General features: G+C 35.6%; 1 pseudogene; it reads right to left on the bottom strand.

The window, feature by feature from the left end:
- Positions 1 to 849: 849 nt before the first annotated feature.
- Positions 850 to 1,764, bottom strand: LOC149166751 (NAD kinase 2, chloroplastic pseudogene; annotated as a pseudogene).
- Positions 1,765 to 5,151: the final 3,387 nt, after the last annotated feature.

The following is a 5,151-nucleotide window of genomic DNA, read 5'->3' as shown; positions in this document are numbered from 1 at the left end:
AAAATAGATTTTTCGTTACATGCATATTGAACTTTTACTTATAATTTGGTCCAATACAATTTTTTCCATATATAAAAAAATATACATATATTATTAAAATTTGAAAACTTGTCAGTGAATATGAGCTACCTGGTGAAACTAGTTAGTAAACTAGGTGAAGTAGTTATTTGAAAGCATTTTTGTCAGTAAATATAAGCTACTTGGCGAAAATAGTTAGTAAACTAGGTGAAAGTAGTTAGTAAACTAAGTGTTGATTACCACTCCATCTGATATCTAATCTGATGTCATGAGACAGTTCGGGCTGGCTGCATGAGACAGTTCGGGCTGTAATGAATTAATAAATATACAGTTCTCAGCTGTTAAATTTATTTTCATTAATGCACCCAAAGATTCCTTAAAAATCTAATCTGATGTCATGAGACAGTTCGGGCTGGCTGCATGAGACAGTGCATGAGACAGTTCGGGCTGGCTGCATGAGATGTAATGAATTAATAAATATGCAGTTCTCAGCTGTTAAATTTATTTTCATTAATGCACCCAACGATTCCTTAAAAGCACTGAGATTTACAAATTTAAAAGCACGATATTTTACATACAGGATTCTGTCTGATTTTCAGAAGAACAAATCTTCAAAAGCAGCACAAGTTTTTGGTTCAGATTTTTCCCTTTTGGAAGTGAGAGTTCATGCAAAATACAGGTTTTTTCCACTTCTGATTGTAATTTTGATTACCTGTGCACTTTTTTTAAACAGTTTTTGCCATGTGTTTTTAATATACTCTCTTTTTCTGTTAATGAAAAATACTTTTACACAGAATTTGTTCATCCTGGCTGTAAGTATTTGCAATTTGCTTAGTTGATATAGGTTTGATCGCTTTCTTTAGTCCTATTAGTTGATACGCATGCAGATAGCCTCCCAGCTTGTGCTGGAACGCTGTGCAGTTTAGAAAGACTGGGCACATCATCATCATCATCATATGCAGCACAAATCTGACTTTCCTGAAAACATTTACTACTTTGATCGCATTCATTTATAGTTGGAAGAGGTTGCTTGCTCATGTAAACAGGGATAAGGTCGCCTCTTGAGAGTTGTTTCCATCTCTTACCTTCAAACAATACCCATGAATTACTTTGAGCAGCACCAGAAATATTCGATTCAAGCTGAGTTGAATTTGGAATTATCATAGGATGAAATGATAGTGAGTGGAAACATATTGCAGTAAAAAGAATGCGTGGGACATTAGGACGCACTATGGAGCTTCCAGCTAATGTAGAATAGGTTGTGATTCTAGTAGGGGTGGCTACTATGATTCCATCAACTTGCACTTTAGTTATAAGGTCGTTGTGCTCATAACATTCATTCTTACAAAGGTAATGATTGGAAACACGATCATCCCCAACTTTATTAAGGACATCAAACACGTTTCCTGGTATAGCTTTCCCATTGTGGAATATCCCATTACCTAGTCGCATTTTGAGTGTTACGTAAACTCCATCTGTTGTAATATTTCCATGAATAATGGACTCCAAATCTCTTCGAAAACCTATAAAATGATGTGCAGTGAAAAATCCCAGAGAACCAAGATTGGAGGAAACCACAGTGGAAACTGTTTCATGAAGTATCAGATCATCCCCATCCAGGCATGCAACTAAATCTTCTCTTTCATGGAGATAACATGCATAATGAATATGGATGGTTTGAGTGAAGTTGAGCCCAGGAAGGATGGAAAACATGTTCTGCACCTCAAGCTTCACTAAAAAATTCATTTTTTTTAAGTTCTCTGGTTCGTAATATTGACAAAACTCCCAGGCACTTTTCTTGCATTTTTGTCTGTGGTAAGCTTATTATATTGACAACTTCCTTTCCTTGCCAATGTCTTCTTCAAACTGTCCATCTGTCTTTTAAGTTCACGAAGTTCTCCACTCTTTTTATTCAAGCGAGAAGTACCTAGTTCAAAAAGGGACACCCATTCGACAATTTTAAGGGTGCTTATTGACTCCTCATATGAATCTGGTTCAGGACTTATGTGCCCAAACATCAAAGGCTTTTCCTTTCCCCCTAATGGAACCTGAAGCAATTGAATCAATTTTCTATTTTGAAATGGCTTGTGGATTTGTATGTTCCGATGCTGCAATAAAATCCCCTCGAGATGAAAGGGACTTGTTTATGTATTGCGCCTCCTTCAAACAATCTCCAGTAACTTCAGGTTTATCCATCCTCTTACTTCCAGCAAGATCTACAAATTTGGGGCAGCTATAAAGGTTACAAAGCTACGGGATTTTGCATCATTTAATCATCTATGAGGGTCAACATAGACACAGGTCTCCTAAAATGTCATTCATGTGTATCACTCTTACTTTCTTGCAAGACAATGTGTTATTTAGTAAAAACTACACATCTATGTGTTTGTTTTTTTTAATATATTGTGCCCATATATACCCATTTTGGGGGTTCATGTTTCCAGGCATCCCCATTTCGGAAACTTTTAGATGTTTATGTTTTTGTCCAACTTAGTCATAGGGAGATTCTTCTATGATTAATTTCAACATCCAATGATTCAAATGTAGCCTTGAGAGCTTAGGAAGTAGGGACTACTTTTGAAGATCAGGCCATGTGCTCTTCTTAATCTGAAATAAGAAATCCATATCGTCTTTTGTAAAGAAACACAATTACCAAGCCCTTCATAAAAGGGATTCAATACTCGATCATCTAGATATCAGGGTCCTTGTAACTTGGCCATTGCCCCATTAACTTTCCAACTAAGCTTTTCTCTATAGCCAAAAGGGCTTTTCTTTGGAGAGTGGGGGTTTTGATCATATTTCCAGGAACTCTTCTAACTTCCTCACGAAGTGCTCATGATTTGAGTGCACCTTCCTTCCTTGCTTTGTAGATTCCACAAAAAGGAGTTGGAAATATGCTACCTCCTCCTTGAAATCCTAATCACTAGGAGTTTTGAGATCTGCCTTGGAAAAGAGCTCATCTGAGTAGGGTTGTCTAGCTATTAGTAGAAGAGCAAAGTGGTTTCCAAAAAGTAATTCTAACCGCAAAAAAGAACTATACTTAATCTTTGCATTCTTTTCCTCTATAACCCATTATTTTCATTATATAGAATAGGTTGTTATTAGTTTATATCTTCATCTTTTGTTGTGAATGGATTTGTTCATTATCTTTTTTTTTTTCTTTAGAAATTATCCACTGCCTCTTTGTGTTTGTTTGAAGGCCTTTCTTCACTGAGAGAAATGCATGCACAACTTTATATCTTTTTTAAAACAAATTGTTATAAATTCATAAATTTGCATAACATGTTCTCATATTTTAGTTACTTCTATGCAATACGGGTGAGAAACTACCACACCCACACATATATAAGCAATTGTGGAAAAAATAATTTCTGGCTAATTTTGGTGCGAGTAACTATTTTCTTCAGGTTATGATTATCATACATGACATTCTATATTTTATTGCTACTAATTTTCTCTAAGCTCATATATCTTTGGTGAAATTTTATGCAATGTGATAACATTGGAGTTACCAATGGTTTTCAAAGCGTTCTCTATGGACTTGAACCAACCACTTCTTTTCAGGTTGGTGATGGTTCTTTTTTATTTAAATTTTCTGTGGTTTAGTTTTTGTTGCAGAATAGAAGATTTTGAAGGATGGTTTTCTTCACACCATTAGGTGGCATAAAGACTCATTAATTTCTTCAGTCAGAGTCAAGTCTTGTGATAGCATATAGTAGTAAGGGGATTGCTGAGTTTTCAAAACTTTTGTGTTGTTCCAATCTGCAGTAGGGTTGGAGATTCTATGTTTGGGAATTGTTGGGATGACGTCAATGATGAAACTAAATGATGACAAACATAAATGACACTAAAGAATGCAAGCTATTTTGGATGCAAGAGGTTCCCTTTAAAATGAGGCATCATGCCTGGTTCATTATGCACATGGTGCTCCCAGCTGAAAGAAAGTTACATAAAATAGCATTAATAAACCAGATTAGAGCAATTGCCGTTAATCTAGAAGATGGTGGTCATGATTTTTGGAGGGACCCATTGCTATATGAAGGTCTAGACTAGGATACAAGGCCATTTTACAAGTATGTTTATTTTACAGCTCTACTAGCATGTAGTAAATCTTAGGAGTCCTTGGTGCTGCCACAAATCTGTCTAAATTGTCCAACAACTGACTAGGATGGTCACTTTCTAATTTTCACCTTTTGTGGAAAAAGTGATATGCTATCAAATTTGAAGATTGCCCCAAAAGAGAAAATTAAAATTGATAAATTCTGGATTTTCCACCATAAATATTCAATGTTCATTTTCGTGATTTCCTTAAGAAAATATTGTAATGAGACAGGATTTGGAATCACTACGGGCTTGATTTTGTATTGTGGTCTAGAAATTCTTTGTTTTTCTGCTTTAATTGAATAACAAATTTTGATTTGAAACTGAGCAACAGTGGGTATTTCCTCCCTCACTTTTTCTCCTGACAATTTAAACAGTCCTCAAAAAGATTTAGGGCATCAGCTACAGCCTCCCAGTGATCCAACTTTCCATCTCTCATCCTCACTGATTATCCATCTTGCTTTAAACTATAAGATGTTGAAGCGATGTTAGATCTATTCTTCCAAGTGAAAAAATCTGTCCTTACCAATGGAAAGAAATTAAAATTCTAGATATCGACTGGAAGATTTAGATTGTAGCATCAAATCCAAAAGAGATAAATCTGGTCATGTTCCTTCTTCCTGTATACAGAAAAAAAACCTAAACTATGTCAAGGAAGAAGCATGGTAACGAGGAAAGCCTCCTGAATATTTTTGTGGGTTTGGCTTTCTGAATGATATGGTGTAGCACACTCATATAGCTGTTTCCTATACAAAACAAGTAGGCAACAAGGACACAATAGAGAATTAGTATATTTTTTTAAGTGTCACAGGCCTATGCTCGTAATCTAGAAACCACATAATGGATTGACACCCATTGAGGTTTGAGGACTCCCAGGCCCGAAATGCAAAAACCCTTCCGAAATTTCCAAGAACACAGTTATAATTTTATGCCAAGTTTAGAGATTGAAATTGAAACTTCTGTCAGTGTCACGAAACACCAAAATAGGTCAAAAGGATTGATGACTAAAAGTCAGCCAGTAGGACAACAAAT

Source organism: Pinus tabuliformis, chromosome 5_1, assembly GCF_031772625.1.
Source record: "Pinus tabuliformis cultivar Carrire ecotype Pingquan chromosome 5_1, CPIR1, whole genome shotgun sequence".
In the NCBI taxonomy this organism is placed as follows: Eukaryota; Viridiplantae; Streptophyta; class Pinopsida; order Pinales; family Pinaceae; genus Pinus; species Pinus tabuliformis.
Note: the sequence above shows the minus strand (reverse complement) of the source record. Positions and strands in the feature narration are given on the sequence as shown.